We start from the raw sequence: 19,735 nt of genomic DNA, 5'->3' as shown, positions 1-19,735 counted from the left end.
CTCTTTTGGACTTTTTTCAGCCTAAAATTGATGACATTCAGTCAAGCATTCTTCATCCGGCTATTCAGGCTAACACCTTTGAAATCAAGCCGGGCACTATTCAGATGGTGCAGAATTCTGTTTCTTTTGGAGGTGCTGCGATTGAAGACCCCAACATGCACATAAGGAATTTTGTCGAGATCTGCAGTACTTTCAAATATAATGGTGTGACTGATGAGGCTATCAAGCTGAGGCTTTTCCCATTCTCTCTGAGGGATAAAGCTAAGGACTAGTTACATTTTGAACCAGCTGGGTCCATCACTACTTGGCAAGTTCTTGCGCAAAACTTTCTGGTGAAGTTTTATCCAATGGCAAAGACTGCTGCTATGAGGAGTGCTCTTACTCAGTTTGCGCAACAACCTACTGAATCTATGTACGAAGCTTGGGAGCGCTACAAGGAGATGTTGAGAAAGTGTCCACATCATGGAATGCCCGATTGGATGGTGATCACTGGTTTCTATAATGGTTTGGGGGCCCAATCTCGGCCCATGCTCGATGCAGCAGCTGGAGGCGCCTTGTGGGCCAAAAGCTATACTGAGGCTTATAATCTTATTGAGACTATGGCTGCAAATGAGCATCAAAACCTAACTCAAAGGATGATGATTGGGAAGGTAGCAGGTATTCTGGAAGTCGATGCAGCCATCGCTATTGTAGCGCAGCTCCAAGCGCTGTCTATGAAGGTCGATTCTCTAGCCACCTATGGAGTCAATCAGATAGCTATGGTCTGTGAGCTTTGTGCAGTTTGTCATGCTACTGATCAGTGTTCTCTTGTTAACGAATCTGTTCAGTATGTGAACAATTATCAGCGACAACAACAGCCTATGCCAGCTACTTATCATCCTAACAACAGAAATCATCCAAATTTTAGCTGGGGTAATAATCAGAATGCTATTCAGCAACTATATCAGCATGGCGTAAGTAAACAGTTCAACCCACCTGGATTCCAGCAACCACAACAGTATGGTCAAAGGCAATCATATCCTCAACAGGGAGGTGCGGCTGCACCCACTAGTGCTGATTTTGAGGAACTTAAGCTGTTATGCAAGACTCAGGCGGTGTCGATCAAGACCTTGGAAAATCAAATTGGTCAAATAGCCAATACAGTGCTCAATCGTCAACCTGGCACACTTCCCAGTGACACTGAAGTGCCAGGCAGGAAGCAAGCTAAAGAGCAAGTCAAGGCTATTACCTTAAGGTCTGGAAAAGTTGTTGATGCTGAAAAAGCAAAAGAAGGAGAAGCTAAAGTTGGAGATGAAGAAGCTAAACAAAAGGAGAAAGCGGCGGAACCAAGGAAGACTACTGTTGAACACACTCTGCCTGAGGGTAATACAGGGGAGAAACATCTCTATCCTCCACCACCTTTCCCTAAGAGATTGCAACAACAAAAGCTGGATAAGCAGTTCGGTAAGTTTCTGGAGGTGTTCAAGAAACTTCACATCAATATACCTTTCGCTGAGGCTCTGGAGCAAATGCCTAGTTATGCGAGATTTATGAAGACTATTCTTTCCAGGAAGGTGAAACTGGATGACCTTGAGACCGTTGCTCTAACGGAAGAATGCAGTGCTGTGCTGCAACAAAAGTTACCTCCAAAGCTTAAAGATCCAGGCAGCTTCACCATTCCTTGCACCATTGGCAAGTTGTCTTTCGACAAGTGCCTTTGCAATTTGGGAGCAAGCATTAATCTGATGCCGTTGTCGATCTTTAAAAAGTTGAATTTGCCTGATCCAAAGCCCACCTACATGTCTCTAATATTGGCTGATCGTTCTATTACTTACCCAAGAGGCATAGTGGAGGATGTGCTAGTCAAGGTGGATAAGCTCTTCTTTCCTGCAGACTTTGTTATTATGGATTTCGAGGAACATAAGAAGATTCCCATAATCTTGGGAAGACCTTTCTTGGCTACAGGCCGTACCTTGATAGATGTGCAGAAGGGTGAACTTACTATGCGGGTGCAGGATCAGGATGTGACATTCAATGTATTCAAAGCAATGAAATTCCCGACAGAAGATGATGAGTGCTTAAAAGTGGATTTGATTGATTCTGCGGTTACTTCAGAACTCGATCATATACTAATGTCTGATGTATTAGAGAAGGCCTTAGTGGGGGATTTTGACAGTGATGATGAGGATGTCAATGAGCAACTACAATATCTTAATGCTTCTCCCTGGAGGCGAAATCTAGACATGCCATTTGAATCTCTTGGTACTTCTGACCTCAAAAATGCTGAATTAAAGCTCAAACCATCAATTGAGGAAGCACCTACCTTGGAGCTTAAGCCATTGCCTGCACACTTGAGGTATGCTTTTTTAGGTGATGCATCTACTTTACCTGTTATTATTGCATCTGACCTTTCAGGTAGTGAGGAGGACAAGCTCTTAAGGATCTTGAGAGAATTCAAATCGGCTATTAGATGGACCATAACATACATCAAAGGGATCAGCCCTTCATATTGCATGCATAAGATTCTGCTAGAGGAGGGTAGTAAGCCGACTGTTGAGCAACAGCTGCAGACTTAATCCTATCATGAAAGAAGTGGTGAAGAAAGAAATTCTGAAGTGGCTGGATGCAGGAATTATTTATCCTATTTCTGACAGTTCTTGGGTGAGCCCCGTGCAATGTGTACCTAAGAAAGGAGGTATCACTGTGGTAGAAAATGAAAAGAATGAGCTCATCCCCACTCGAACAGTCACAGGATGGAGAGTATGCATGGATTACAGAAAGTTGAACAAGGCTACAAGGAAGGATCGCTTCCCGCTTCCGTTTATTGATCAGATGCTTGACAGGTTGGGTGGTCATGAGTATTATTGTCTTCTGGATGGCTACTCAGGGTATAATCAGATTTATATTGCACCAGAGGATCAAGAAAAGACTACTTTCACTTGTCCATTTGGCATGTTCGCTTTTTGCAGAGTTTCGTTTAGGTTATGTGGCGTACCGGCCACTTTTCAGAGATGTATAATGGCTATATTCTCTGACATGATTGGAAATAATGTCGAGGTGTTCATGGGCGACTTCTCCGTCTTTGGACATTCGTATGATGAATGTTTAAATAATCTTCGTGTAGTGCTCAAAAGGTGTGTGGAAACTAATTTGGTGCTCAATTGGGAAAAATGTCATTTTATGGTGCGTGAAGGCATTATTCTTGGGCATAAGGTCTCTAACAAGGGTCTTGAGGTGGACAAAGCCAAGGTGGGAGTCATTGAAAATCTTCCACCACCTATTTCTGTGAAAGGAATCCATAGTTTTCTTGGTCATGCGGGTTTTTATCGGCGTTTCATCAAGGACTTTTCGAAGATATCTAAGCCGCTGTGCAACCTGCTTGAGAAGGATGTGCCTTTCAAATTTGATGATGAATGTTTGACGGCATTCGATTCTCTTAAGAAGAGTTTGATAACTGCACCAGTTATTACAACACCTGATTGGACAAAGCCTTTTGAGATGATGTGTGATGCGAGTGATTATGCGGTGGGCGCAGTGCTTGGGCAGCGCAAGAAAAATCTCTTTCATGTGGTCTACTATGCTAGCAAGACCTTAAATGGGGCCCAAATGAACTACACCACTATTGAGAAGGAGCTCTTGGCTATAGTCTTTGGTTTCAAAAATTTTTGATCTTATCTGCTTGGGACAAAAGTGACAGTATTCACTAATCATGCGGCCATTCGCTATTTGGTTTCCAAGAAGGATTCGAAGCCGAGACTCATTCGTTGGGTGCTTTTGCTACAGGAATTTGAGTTAGAGATCAAGGATCGAAAAGGTACTGAGAATCAAGTAGCTGACCATCTCTCTAGATTGGAGAATCCCGAGTCTACTTCACATGATAAGACATTGATCAACGAATCTTTTCCGGATGAGCAGTTGTTCGCAGTTCGGGAGGAAGAGCCATGGTTCACATATATTGTGAATTATCTTGTCAACAATATAATGCCTCCTAATTTGACCACAACTCAAAAAAAGAAGTTTCTGCATGAGGTGAAGTGGTATATGTGGGATGAACCGTATTTGTTTAGACAGGGAGCTGACCAGATCATCAGGAGATGTATCCCATTCTGTGAGACGGAGGGGATATTACGAGACTACCACTCCACAGTTTATGGTGGACACTATGGTGGTGAGAAGACTGCAGCTCGTATTCTGCAAGCAGGTTTTTTCTGGCCTACTTTGTTTAAGGATGCTCATCAGTTTGTTTTAAAGTGTGATCGTTGCCAAAGAGTGGGAAATCTTACGTGAAAGGATGAGATGTCGTTAAATGTTATAATTGAAGTCGAGGTCTTTGATGTTTGGGGAATCTATTTTATGGGGCCTTTTGTCTCGTCCTGCAATAATCAGTACATCTTGCTGGCAGTCGATTATGTCTCAAAATGGGTAGAAGTCAAAGCTCTACCAATAAATGATGCAAAGGCAGTGTTGAATTTTCTTCATAAGCAGATTTTCACAAGGTTTGGAATGCCACGAGTAATCATAAGTGATGAAGGGTTGCATTTCTGCAACCGTAAGTTCACTTCTATGATGCAGCGCTACAATGTGAATCATGTTACTATTGCCTATCATCCGCAAATAAATGGTTAAGCGGAAGTGTCTAACAGAGAGATCAAGCGCATCTTAGAGAAGGTTGTTTGTCCGTCAAGGAAGGATTGGTCTTTAAAGCTCGATGAAGCTGTTTGGGCTTACAGAACAGCATACAAAACTCCACTTGGGATGTCCCCGTTTCAACTGGTGTATGGTAAGGGATGTCATTTACCTGCGGAGCTTGAGTATAAGGCCTATTGGGCATTGAAGAAGTTAAACCTGGATCTAGATGCAGCTGGAAAGAAGCGAATGCTTCAGCTTAATGAACTTGATGAATTTTGACTCCAAGCATTTGAGAACAACAAAATGTACAAGGAAAAGGTGAAAAGGTGGCACGACAGGAAGCTACATCCTAAGATAAAAAAAAAATCAGAAAAATAAAAAACAAAATACAGACCATAAACCCACGACCTATTTCCCCATTATCTCATGATTTTAACCCTCAAACCCACTCCCAATCAAATTCTACCCTAATCCCTACCCTATATATACATACACCCATCCTATATATCCCCATACACTTTCAAACCCTAAACTCTCTCCCAAAACCAAAAACACAATTCTCAAACACTTTTACTCAGTTTCGATGGCACCCAAGAGAGCAAGGACTATCGATAGCAGCAGCACTGTCCCTACTGCTGATTCCTCGAGGGGTACTGCTGCGAGGCCTCGTTTGAATGATAGGGCTGCTGAGGAGGAGTACACTAGGCTTCCGGAGAAGCCAATTTTGAAGGAGAGGGGATTCTTACCATCAGGGAGGGATGAATGAGTTGTTGCCTATGATTGCGGAGAAGGGGTGGATTGCTTTTTGTGAGTCTCCTGAAGCAGTGCCGATGAGCGTGGTTCGCGAGTTCTATACGAACGCGAAGGCCAAAAAGAATGGGTATTCTGTGGTCCGGGGGATGACGGTGGATTATTACCCTGCGGCGATTCACCATGTGATTGGGCAGAGACAGAGGAAGCCCACGGAGGAGAACTGGAATGAGAAGACTGCTGAGGATTTTGACTTGGATTTGATTTGTGCTACTCTCTGTAGGCCGGGCACAGTTTGGACCTTCAAGACTGGAACTAATGAGTATCGTCACTTTTCGGCGATCGCCATGAATAGGTATGCACGTGCATGGAATGCTTTTATTTATGCTAATATTTTGCCTACGTCGCATGCACATGAGGTCACAGTTGAGAGAGCACAGTTGTTATGGGGAATTTTGAATGAGGAGTACTATGTGGACCTTGGTGAGTTCATCTACCAGGGAATTCTGAAGTTTTTGAGGGGAGCTAAGCAGATGAACATCCCTTATGCATCTACGGTTACCAAGCTTTGCCGAGCGGTGGGAGTTCAGTGGCGTCTCATGAACAGTTGCAGTTGCCGGCCGCTCCTATTGATTCCGGGACTCTGCATGCGATGCAGGAGTGGACCGGTGGTGAGCCCGAGGAGCATGGGCTGGGTTATCATCTTCCAGGAGGGCGTCCAGCACGAGGTGCTACCATGGCGAGGCCAAGGCGTGATGAGGCTGGTTCTTCTAGAGCTCAGGAGGGTGCTGGGATGGCTGATGCCCAGTATAGGAGGCTGTCACGGAGGATGGACGCTATGTACGAGACATAGAGCAGGTTTGCTCAAGAGCTCACCCTTGCACTAGGGACTGCATTTCGAGGCCTTGGAGCTGACATCCAGTGGCTAGTTTTTGGTGAGGAGTCTGCATATCTGCCTCCTGATACACCACCCTTCGAGGGTGATGATGATGATGATCTCTCCGAATAGGTATACCCTGTGTTCCTTTCTACTACCTTCACTGGGGACAGTGAAGATTTTAAGTTTGGGGGTGGTAGTTAAGGAATATTTTGTGTGTGTGTTATATAGTTGCTTGTTCATGATAGTTTAGTTCATATAGTTGCATAATTTTTGCCATATAGTTTTTTTATTATTATTATTTTTAGCTTTATTTGTTTATCATGTCATGTAGCTCATGCATTTACCATGATCCCTTTTGCGCTGATTTACCAATTGATTTGTGATGTTGATGCGAGTGTAGTGATAGCGTTAAAGTGATGTTGAGTCAGATAGGGTGATATGCATGCTAGAAACACTTGTAACTTCACTAAGTCTTCGAGAATGCTTAAGGACTAGATTGTTGTTATGGTTTAATGATTTTCGAGGTTAATCTATTTATTATGCTTAAAATTTTATAATAGGTTCTTAGTGATAAAAGGCATGAAAAGAAAAAAAATGGAGTGAAAAATGGAATTCGTTGCTAATTGTGGCTAGGCTGTCAAATGACTAGTAGCCGGCTCGTATATTTATGCGAGTAGTCTAGGGTTGAGCAAGATGGAGCGAAACGCACGTGCTCAGAAATTTTTTTAAAAAAAAGAAAAAAATAAGAGAAAATAAAGAAAAAAATAAAGAGTTAATGCATAATTGATCAAGAGTGGGCTCTTTGGTATTCGAGTTATTAAGTTCTTAGGGGTCTTGTGCCTAGTGACCTAAGGCTTTCATAGTCTGGGATCCGCTAACCTAACGCTCGCTACATGGATGCCATTGTATAAGTCTTTTGTGGACCTCACTCATTGCACGGTAAAATAAGCATTTAAATAAAAGCATGATTCCGTAGCAAGCTCCAGGATTCTTGAAGTGTTATAAGTCACTTTGTGCCTAGAATTTTTATTCTTCGTATAATCATGCGATTGCCTTGAGGATAGTTGAGTCATGATAATTCATCTAGTTTCGAAACATCTCTGTTAAGCATTTGCACACACCACGTTTCTGGCTGTATGTTAGTTTGTATGATTCGATTGATCTTTATTCGCCTAATTGCATTTGTTGAGATGTCGTAAGTTGGTTGGTTTGGTCGTAGTAAGGGGGATCGCTGCATTTCATATAGATTGCATTCATGCATGTTTTTATTTTGTTTTTGAGTCTGTGACGCTTGAGGACAAGCATCGATTTAAGTTTGGGGGTGTGATAAGTGGCATTTTATACCACTTAGAACGTCTTATAATAGCTTAAATTGGTGTCTTGAAATCAAGTATTTTGTGTATTTGATGCATTTTTCTAGTGTTTGTGCATTTCAGGGTATTAGTTGCATTTCAGGAGAGAATTCATCAATAATAAGCCTTGGCATGTGTTTAGCATTGCAAATGGGAAGATAAGAGCAGATTGCAGCGAAGAAACGAAGCAAAACAGATCATTTTTCCAGAAAGGGTCTGAGCGCCCACTCAGCTATGCTGAGCGGCCGCGCAGGGTCGTAAATTCAGAATAATTATTTTAGACTCCTATTTCTGTTTGGCTTCCAACTTCTGAGCTATCTGGGTTTTATGGGACTCCTATATAAGTAGATTTCAGAGACGTTTCAGGAAGGTTGGATCGTAGTATTAATCAAAGAGCGAAGGTAATAAGGAAGAAGACCGTTTTAGAACACCGCAACGAAGAGGAAGCATATTTTCTTGTGATTCTTTATTTTTTTATAACGTTGGATGCTAGTTTTCTTTGCTTTGAACCTATTTACTCTTGTGACGTACTCTGGTTTAATATAATTAGTTTAGTTATTATTCTCTTGTGTTTATTTATCATGTTTTCATATGAACCCATGATGACGATGAGTGCTATCATGGGTTAATCGTGATCATGGGGTCGTAACGGATTTACTATGGAATTCTTTAGTTAGTTGTTTAATACCTTAGTGTGTGACGATTGTATGATATCTAGTATTGGTTGTGCTTATTCGTCTTATGTGCATCGTGAACATATAAGATAGGGTGTTAATCTCTTGTGAAGCGACGGTGGATCTTGAGATTGAGAACTTGCCATGCTAGCATAGGTTCATGTACGAGTATGCATGATTAGTGGGTAACTCTAACCGTTTTATTCACCCTGTGTAATCAAAAGGAATAACCTGTTCTTAAATCGTTATGTTGTCAATTTATGTAGACATATAGGGACTCAACATAATTGATGCATATTCATCTTCTATCTTAATTGTGGATGTTTGGTAGAATGGTATTAGTACAATGAAAGTTGGCTTTTATCAGTTTTGTGTTATTCGATTAATATCATCACTGTTGCATGCTAAGGGTAATAATAATGACTATTGAAGGAAGTAGTAATGAAGTTGTGATCTCATGAGTGTTTTAATATTATTAATTCTAAGTGTTAATTAAGTGCTTAATTCTAGTAGTTAATTGTAGTTAATAATTAGTTAATCAAATCTAAGTGTTATTGTCTTAACATTGAGAAGTAATCATACATTGGTGAGTGAGTTTAATTGAACATAATTAGTCTGAGTGTCTGTGGGAACGAACTAGAAAGTATTCTATATTACTTACGAACGCGTATACTTGCGTGTATTATTAGCGCGTGATTTCGCCCTAACAATTCCCGGGTGTACTGACTCCGGACTTTCGCATACTCCATACCCCCAAAAGTATCATCTAGCAAATTCCTGTCAAACTAGGGGTGACTATTAGTGTTTGTGCCTTAGAGACAACACTAATATGTTTTAGTTTAAGATATTTGGATTCTTAGTGTTTATGTTTTATCAAATATTTTATTTATAATTTATTATGTCTTAATTTACTGTGATATAAATGTTTAATTAATAAATGTCCTTGAAATATGATATGCATTATATCTCTCTAAGTATGTGACTTAGAAATGAGATTATGAGAATAGCAGATATATTTATAAAGGTCCCTAGTCGATTATTATTATTAAGGGACAATAATAATGCATTAAGTATGGTGTATTTGTTGACTGATGATCAGATCTCATTGATCATAGGTATAGTGATACTAAAGTGAAAGACACGGGCACGTGTAAATGTACATGGTGCTGGATAGACCCAATTTGAGAATCTACATGTCTATTATGTCATAAATGTTAGATATTGAGGACAACATAGAGGGGTGAATTTATTTTCTTGATTTTTAGCCTTTTAAGTTTATTTGGATAGGTGGTGAACAAAGCAGTTTAATTGTAAAAATATTATGTTAACAGAATTAACAGATTATGCACAACAAACATAGAGTTTTTAAACTCACTTAATTTTATATTAAAATTAATTTAGGTATTGCTACAATTTCTGGGTTCTTAAGACTATAAGAACTCAGCTTCTTTTTTGAGAGAGGTACAAGAAAATTTAGATCTATATGTTACACTTAAAAATAAAGGACCAGTGTTTACTTTATAGATTAGTAAAACACTGGTTTACACGACATGCAACAAGATGTACTAAACCCTTTTCTAAGCTAACTCTGAATCTTTCTATTTCTGGCTTAATAAATCTTTTGCAAATATTGTAGGTCTGTGACCATCCTTTGTCAGTTAATCTTGGCCCTTGATCTTGCACTATTCAAGCTGCTTTTATAGACATTTCAATCTAAGTGAATAGATCGTTTGTTGATTAATAATCTTGAGTCTTTAACTTGTCTGCATTCTGTACTTGAGGTTCATATCGAGATCTCCAGTTTGTTCTATAGAGAAGTGACATCTTGATAAGTATAATGGCTTATTGAGATCTCTAAGTACTCTATAAGTGTCTTTGATTGGCGAGGTCTCTTTGTTCTCTATAAGTGAACTTGGATTGTCGAGGTCTCCAAATCTCTGCATGTAGAAATGACTTGTCGATATCTCTGGGATCTCTATATGTATTTTGACTTGTCGATATCTCTAAGATCTCGAATGATAAATTGACTTGTCGATATCTTAAATCTTCACATCTTCATTTGACTTGTCAATATCTCTGAGACTTCTCTATAAGACATTTTGGACTTCTCGATAAGTCATTATGGGGTTCTCGAATGACTTCTCTATATGACTTGATCTGTGACTTGTAGATGTCTCGACTTAGAACATTTTTCATAAACAAATTTTTTCAACTCCAAGCTTCTTCATCTTTTCTCTATGGAATGATCTTTCTTGATCTTCTTCCAGAGTTTATTCTTAGGCGTGAGACTGTTTATAGAAAAATACTCGAGTCTAATCTTAACCTTTCTACAGACTCAAGTGATACAATACATAATACAGATTTAGACTGTTATACAACTAAATCTTAGGTTGTCAAAATGACTTAGTCTTGTTATTGTATAGGCATGTCTTACACAACAATCTCCCACAATTTGTGAGAAAGTTGCTTATCACAAATTCATTCCTGATAACAAGAGTAACCCCAAATTACAAAAAAAAAATGATTACATAAAACTGACAGAATAACAAATACAACTTTTATATACTGAGTGATTATATGAGTTCAATAAGTACATTCATCACATGAAATTCTCATAGCCTAATTGTTTTCTAATGAGGTCCTTTAGATTTACAAGTACTTGAAGTTCCCCTATGATTTCAGTCCCTCTTAGATCTTCCACAAGCTTGAGCTAATCATCCAATGAATAATCATTCAAGTAACCAACTCTGAATCTTGAGAATCTGCAAATTTGTATATTCAGAAAGTGTCCATCCTTAGAAATTCTACTCATCCAATTTGCCTTGAGTTCATTTGATCTTTGTTCAAATATAAAAATTTCTTCTGCATACTTTCCCTTTCTTTCTTTTCAGTCCCTTGCTTTTGATTTTCTTTCATCTCTTACTCTCATCCATACACACATCATAACCTTCCCTGCCCTTATACTTGTGTCCTTGTCCTTCATTAAGCTATTCACCCTCTTGAATTCTGCGGTTGAAAGTGTATCCATTAAATCCCTGCTAAGTAGAGTGAAGGAACCATCAGGATAATAGATTCTGACTTCTTTTAATGATACAACCCAAACTTTGACTATTTATTCAGCTAATTGTTGAAAGTAGTTATCATCTGTGATGCACCCATTTAAAGGTAGAAAAGCAGTCTAGTTAAAGCAATTCCAGATAATCCCCTTACCAACTTGCAGCTTCTTTGTTTTTCTCTCAACAGTCTTATAATGAGTCTTGATTGGAGGCTTAAATGACGGTAGGTTTGAGATTTTCTTTATGGTGGTTTGGCTAGAAGTGATTGGTATTTTGAGTAAGGTGTAAAAACCCAAATTTTTGACATCGATAAAAAAAACCTTATGCATAGTAACCTTGCAGTTTAATAAAAACTTTTGCGATCACACCATATACGAGTTTTTAATTTAAGAGTTGATATTGTGATTATACGTACCAAAAGAATGTATGTAAACGCTATTAGTTTTCGAAGAAAGCGAACTTGGAAAAACGACCGTATCTATAAACCATCAAGGATTACGAGAATCACAATATAATTACAAAGTTAAAATCCTACAAATTCAAATCCAAGTACGATACTTCAAATTGTAAAGGACGTATAAGAAAAGATTTACCCCGCGAACCGCTTACGAAGATTTATTACACAAACAAATAATCAACCAAGCAATTACGTAAGCGAACGAATAAACAAACTAAGGCCATACAAATTCCATGCAAATATAATGCAAATAAATTATCAAGTAATTAATGAATCTAGCTAATTAAATTAAAAGCTAGTACAAAATAACTTTCCCTAAAATAAGGATTCTTGTTTTTTAATCATGATATAGCTTGACAATTGGTGTGCAAGCTAGGACTAGAATTGGAAAAAAGGCTTGTTCTATACACCTTAGGAATAGACAAAATGCATACAATTTCCACCATATTTCCAAGAAGCAAGTCAAGCAATTCTCTCTCTCTCTCTCTCCGAAAACACAATACTGATTTTCAAGAACACCATGGAAAGCAAAATTCATATCTCTTGTTCTACTCATTCACAAATCACCAAATTTTTACCAAACCTCTTCCATATCATGGGTAAGTCATGCACCAAATTTCAAGCCCATCCATGAAGTTTTCAATTTTATAAAAATGTTTGAAGTTGAGGGTGAATAGTAACTCCGAAAATCACTAACTTATTTTCTTGATTTTTCATGAAAGTTTAAGGCTCCTAAGCTAGACCAAGGTTTCATCAAGGATCTTAGGACTTTATTAAGTATTAACAATCTTCAAGGAAGGTATAAACATTCATCCAAACTTTTTTTAAGTTTTAAGTTTCAAGAAAATTAAGGATCTTGTATATAAGTATGGTTTGGATGATTGATTTGATATTATCTTGATGTTTAGTGTTGACGGAGGAATTTGGTATCCAAAAAGTTTGAGGTTCATAGCCGGAATCAAGATCTACGATGGTGGTTCTTCGCTTGAAAAGTGAGCGGAGTGTGGTGGTTATGATGAATTGGGGGCTGAGATTGCTTAGGGTTGGTGGTGGCTCCTTATGGCTCTCGCTTCTGACCCCTTGCAATTTGCCTACGTATCCCTATTTATAGGGAATCAAGCCCACGTAGTTCTTGGGGAACAAGAAACCTAATGGGCTTAGATCTCTTATCCCGAGGCCCAATGGGAAACCCACTGGAACCGTCTTCTACTAGCTTTAGGAATGTCCACCGATGAGGCCCAACCACAAAGGCCCAAGGCTCGTCCACGGCTTTGAGACTTCATGGATAAGACATCTCCCTGACCAAGGATAACCCTCTACTACCAACTGTTTCTCTAGTCCGTGGATGCAGGTTTAGCCGTGGTTCACCCCAAATGTTGGACGCATCCTTGCCCCCCGATAAGGAGCCCCTACTAGATTGCAGGACAAGTGATCTCAAGCTTTTGGGTGCAAAGTGCAGGATACTCCGAAGTCTCCCAACGAGGACACCCGTTGACTACAGAGACAGACCTCCCAAAGCACACACCAGAATTTACCCCACATCCCCAATGAGGACACTCATTGACTACAGGAGGAGGCCTTCCGTCCAGGCATACCCCTGGAGGTCTCTGACCACGGACACCGCCTTTCCTGTAGATATGCTACAGGAAGGAGTTCTTCAATAAAGTACCTGCACCAAATAGGTTAGTAATATTAATCTCCCTCTTCCGAGAATCATCCAAAGAACTCGTCCAAGTAACCATGTTGAAGTCCCATCCAAGCTATCTTTCTCACTTAGGGCGCGCCCTAATACCTTAAGGGATAGCTCTAAGAATCAGTTAAATTCCTTTCTTCATATATCAATAGAGGGCGCCTCCTTCACCAATGAGGGTGCGCCTTGATTATGTAAGGCGTCAGCATTACTCTTATTGTATGCATAAGGGCGCACCTCCCCATATCTATAGGACGTGTCTTCTTGCTTCGTGATAAAATAGACGCCTTATCTTTTCCTTAATTTTAGGCACCAATATCCCGGTTCTGACCAATTGACCCGGTTTTGACTCGAACAATGTCTATACCAAATTTTGGGCATAATATTTAGTTAATTAGTTTTAAGGTTGATGATTGTTGCCTCAAGAACATTATGTTCTTGAGAGGATTTAGTGTAGAGATGATGATTTGATGATTGTTGATGGTGGTATAATGATTTAAGACGTGAACGAAACTCGAATCATAATCGTAACCTCGTTAAAACGAACAAAACTCAACTTAAGTTTCTGCAGAAGTTCCCGAATGTATAAACTGTAGTTTCTTAAAATGTAACACTTGATTATAATATACAATGCTATAAGAATCGTTTAAGCACTTGAATCGCTTGATTCCGATTTACGGATCAAAAGTTATGACCGTTTTAGTAAAAGAGATTTACGCGACAAAACTGCTACAAATTACGAACTTTGTAAATATAACACTTAAAATATTTAAAAATCATAAAATTTTTAAAGAGAGTAAAAAATAGAGTTTATTAACTTCTATAAAAATTTCAAATAAAAATGTTGATTTTTCAATTTTATAAAAATGTCGGAGCCAAGATCGCACGGAGTAAGAATGTCAAAAATAACCCCCTGTTAGGAAACTTCCACTTCGAGATTTTCACCCCTGTTACCAGAAAAACATTTTAATATAATGTGTTCTAAATTTTGTCTAGATCACGCACGCGAAAACGGTGCGTCAATTGAGTTAACGTTTTGAGAGATATTAACGTTTTAGTGAAAGCGGTTTGAATAGTAAAACTGCGTAGTTGACCGAAATTTTAAAAATCTTTTCACCTAATTAAATTCATTTATCAAAATGAAACTTTTATGATAAATATTAAAAGAACTCAAGAAGCTCCTCGAGGTGGTTTCCTATTAAAATATTAATTTTACGATTTATTAAAAATGATAGAGTGCGAGTCGCGTAATAGTAACATTCGGTAAAGTCAACTCTAGAAGACTACTTTGACCGTCCGTTTCGACTAAGGATTGATACTTATTTTGAGTCGGTTGGATATTGAAAATTATGAAGTATTGTACTAATTAGAAATATAAGTCGGTGATGGGATTAGAAATACTGATTAAGATTATGATATTTGTTGATTAGAAAACCCGGAACGAGAGGAAGTCGGAAAACGTATCTTGGACTCCAAGCAAGTTTTTAAACCCTACCTTTTTGAAACTGTTGTGTTGTGTTTGTTTTCAAATAATGTCGATATATACATGATTCTATATTTATGATGTTTTACGAATTATGTTATATAATATTATATGATATGATAATGATTTTGGTATATGAATATTACCGAATTTCAATCGATAACGCTAGAGAGTAGCGTTATATATATGAGGAGTATATTTTAGACCGAGGATCAGTCAGTATAATTTGATGAAAACCCGGAAGTATTCCGAATGTATTTTATTTAAGAATATTAACGCTACAGTAGAGCGTGATGTATAAGTTGTAAGATCGAGAGTCGGTCAGTTCTTATAAAGTATAAACCCCGAAATTATCCTGGAGATATTTTGGGATGATTAAAAGTCCGTAGCTATTTTATTCCAAGGGACTCGATGTCCTCTTGAGAAATAATAAAGTACCTCGAATTTTATTTAAATATGATTTCTAAAGATCGTATTCCCTCAACTCTATTTAATTACCCGAGCAATGTATATTATTTCAGGTATTCATTTAAAAAGAAAGAAGTATTCTCCAATGTTTCTTTTATTTTAAAACCAATTATTTTATATATATTAAATATTAATATAATTAATTAAACTTAAATTAGTTGAGGAATATTATTTCAAATATTCTTTTAAAGAAGAACTATTCGAGATTTAATTATTTAATAATTATTATTTAATTATTCAATATTTATTAAATGATTTAATATCATTTAAAAATCATAAAACCTAATTTAAAATATTTTATGAGTTTCAGAAATTTATATTAATATTTTCAGATCGTCAAAGAATATTATCTCGACATATTTTAAATATTTTGAATATAGTTTCAAAAGAAACTCCCCCTCATTTATCTATCTGTTGACACCGGTCAACTCACATTATCTTGGTACTTCCTCCGAAAATTCTCGGAAGTACATATATATATACATATGAGATGAGCTATACCTATCACCAAGCAAAACGCTTGGAGAACTTCGATGTGATTCGAGTTTTTGACATATGATAGGATTTCTTAAAAGGACAAGGGAGGGGTAGACTCTAGTACTATGTGTACTAGGGAGACTACCAAAGGTACCGCATGCGAAGGTACTCTGTGTACTCAGGAACTTGTGAAGTATATGTATACCCAAAATGGGACACGTAGCTCGAATGCGGCAAGGGTGATAACCGGGATACGAATGTGTCATCCTTCTACTAGTAGAAAAGGTTACTATTTTCCGTATTACGACTGATCATCATATACGGTGGCTCCATTGAATGTCCTATATTCTTCCAATTGGAATTGAGATGCAATACCGTAACCCAAGCCTAGGTGCTGGGTTTACCATTAAGGTATTTGCAGACTAATAAGTCAATCAAAGAATTATTTTGAAAAGAGGTGTGTATCACCAAGAAAACTACTTTGAATAAATACGTATCATTGTACGGATTAATATAATTTCCTTTAACAGTCTTTTCATACTGTTTATTATTATGGCTTAGCATTATTACTCACTCTTGCTTTCTTTTAAATGTCACAACACAACAGATTAATAATATGCCGGCGTGGGACTTAGTCGCTTGAAATCGTGGGGAGAATCCCTTACAGCTTTGTCTCAGGTGGACCAGAGTATCCAGATAGGTATAAGATGTTAGTAGTAATTATTGTAACTTCATGTAGAGGTTACGAATAATTGTTTAAGATCCAATAAAGTATATTTGAGTGTAATAAAAGAAGATTACATTTTATACATCATTTATAAGGCTATAACTTGTGTGTGTGTGCATGAGATTGGGGTCCGTTGGATTATTGAATCAATACAGGTTACAGATGAGTGAAGGATGGCGTGATGACCCAGATTCCTGACCCCAGATTTAGGGGCGTTACATAAGGTGTTTGCAGTTTGTATGTACAAAAGTTTAGGCTTAGAGGTTAAAGGTGGTTGAGTGTTTGAGCTTGCAGGCTTAAAGGTTTGAGTAGGTTAAATCTTAACTTGTAGTTTCTGGATATTTATTTTATTTGAATCCCCTTCTCCACCTTTTCTATTTATTTTCCATCATCCTTCTTGTCATTTTGGCTCTTTCTTTTCTCATACACCTTGCTGCCAGTTGCCCTGGAAGACTAGCTTGGATTTGATCCAAAAGGTTTTTGATCTTCTTTCTTCTGCTCATCATCATCCAAGTTATCCTTAGTATTGATTTTTCTTTTGGGCAACATGGTTTCAACATCTCTCAAGTATTTCCCCAGTATCTTGAGCATTTCCTCATCTTCAACAGTCTTGTTCTGCTTTGTATTCAAGTCTATTTCTAGAGTCATCATCAACTTCTTGTTTTCCATGATATATTGCTTTGGAATCTGGAAATATTTATAGTGTTTGGTGGATGGACAAATACATACCACTCCCTTGCTTGATTGGATATATGCTTCTGGAAAAGCAACTACTTGAGCAATTTTCAATCCAGTGAGCAAGAGAGTGTCTTCATGAATCACTATGTTAACCTTGTTGATTAGTATGTCCAATTCAGATGCCCTTCTTGTTATGAGATAATTGAGGGATACCTGCATACACCTATCCACACCAGAGTCGTTTATATTGACAACAATTCTTCTCTCCTGAAAGTTTTCCTTGGTTACCAAAATCACCCTTAAGAAATTTACTGTTTTGTCCAAAACTTTCTTGTAGGTGAAGAAGTTATTATTTAGAGAAACTCTGAGAGCCCTTAGTAGTTCATCAAATGCTTTGCTCATATTGGGTCCCTCAACAACTTTCATTAGCCTCTCCATTCTAACATCTTGATGTTCAGTTACCTTGGCTTTGGTTTTTTGAGTTTGGATAGATAATTTGAGCAACCTAGACTCTATCTCCCCCTTAGTCTTGGTAGCAGGCAAGAGTAGAAGTGTAGGAATTTTAGGCCTCACGGCTTCAGGAAGTGCAGGAAAAGGAATATTGGAGCACCCATGATAACTCCCAATGAGACTGAGCTTTGCATTTAAAGATGCTTATGGGAGTCTACCAAAGTCTTGATGTCAGCTATAAGTGAGTCATTTGAGGCTTGCAGAGTAGAGACTTGCTGTTGAAGAGACTGAATTTGGAGATTAGTGGATGTTGACATGGGTGGTTGGGAGCTTGAAGAGACAGAAGCACCAAATGTGTCTTGGACAGATTCCTTGATTCCCTTCATCAAAAGAGCTGAAGTTTCATTAACTGGCTTAATGTAGTTGATCCAGTTTGACCCTAATGTCATTATTACTTGTCATATGATTCTGGATAACTTCATGCAAAGCCACAAAGGATTGCTTGAGGTTCTTGATGTTTTGCTCCATGCTGAACATATCTGTTAGGTCACACACACACACTGTAGAGGGGGTGAATACAGTGTATAGTACACTCAAATCGAACTTAAAGAACTTGAGTAACATAAAACAAACTTTATTGAAATAATAAACTCTGTTACAATATGGAACTGTTACCTCTCAGTGATGAACAAATATCACGAGAGCTGCTAGGGTTATATATATTAATAACTTCGATAATGATAACACTTATAGTGTAAACCCTATGCCTGTGTTTATATATTACACAGTTACAAGATAATCGCTAATTGATATGGAATATAATTCTGCTTCCTAAAATATATCAATCAGATATCTTCTATTCCAAGTATTCCATTCTTCATGGAATTCCTTCTTCATGCATATCTCTTCTTATGTTTTATCTCTATCTTCTTTCCTTTAATCAGCTACTGTCCTTATCTGATCGTCCTTCAGCACTTAAGTTCTGATATCTATCCTCTGATGATTATCTCCTGATAATATAAGTACTGATATCCTTAAGTCCTGACTTCCAGTATAAGCACTGATCAACAGTTAAGTACTGATCTATCCTGTTCACACAAGATCTGAAAGCTAAACATAAGACATATTAGCCATGACATTATTAAATATATCTAACAATCTCCCCCAACTTGTAAATTAACAAAATATACAAGTTAAACAGATATTTGATGATGTCAAAAACATTAAGTACAAATGCATGAGAAATAGACTAGATAACTACAACTTACAGTCCTTAAAGTTTTACCAATTTCAACTTCTGATAACAACTTCAATCTGCATAAATATCAGAATTTAAGCAGTTGTAGATCTTCGACTTGGCTTCATCAACTTCTGATCTCTCTGATGTCAGGAGTTGTTCTGAGATAGTTCTTCAACAAACATTTCTCAGCATATCTTAGTTCATCAATCATTCTCCTTTTAACACCTTTAAGCTCTGCAGTATCTTCACCAGTTTGAAAGATTGTAGCTCTGAGATCATTAATCTTTGCTTTCCTTAACTCCTGGTCTAGTCTTATGACATAAGCTTTGTCAGATTCAAGATTGAATTCAAGTCCCTTAATACCAAGATACGTTCTGATCTGTGCAGTATTAGGCTTCATATCATCAATATCCCCATTGTGATCTCTGTACTTTGGAACATATCTGCTGTCAGACTTAACAGAATAAAGCCTTTTCTGTCTCTAAATCTGTTCTTTTAAGTAGTTTGCAGCTATCTCTGTTATTCTGTCATCCACTTGAAGTAAGAAAAGTACATGCTCCAATTCTTCAAAATACTTCAAAGGAATGGCATTTTGTCTTATATGATAAACCCTACCATCTGTCATAAAATACAACATGATGTATTCTTTCAAGTAGGTATGGTAAACCATCTGTACAGATTCTAGTTGATTCAATCTCTCAAGAGTTGCTCCAATACCTGGTTCACTCAAGGAAGTTGGATCATC

At 37.8% G+C, this 19,735-nt stretch overlaps 1 non-coding gene across 1 annotated transcript; it reads right to left on the bottom strand.

Annotated features, from left to right (window-relative positions):
* Positions 1 to 362: 362 nt before the first annotated feature.
* Positions 363 to 469, bottom strand: LOC141715512 (small nucleolar RNA R71). The gene has a single exon (XR_012572271.1). It is a non-coding gene; the product is annotated as a small nucleolar RNA R71 (small nucleolar RNA).
* Between the last annotated feature and the right edge of the window lie 19,266 nt (positions 470 to 19,735).

The sequence above is a fragment of the Apium graveolens genome, chromosome 3 (genome assembly GCF_009905375.1).
Source record: "Apium graveolens cultivar Ventura chromosome 3, ASM990537v1, whole genome shotgun sequence".
Classification (NCBI taxonomy): domain Eukaryota; kingdom Viridiplantae; phylum Streptophyta; class Magnoliopsida; order Apiales; family Apiaceae; genus Apium; species Apium graveolens.
The sequence above is the reverse complement of the archived record's forward strand: the minus strand, read 5'-3'. Positions and strand labels throughout refer to the sequence as shown.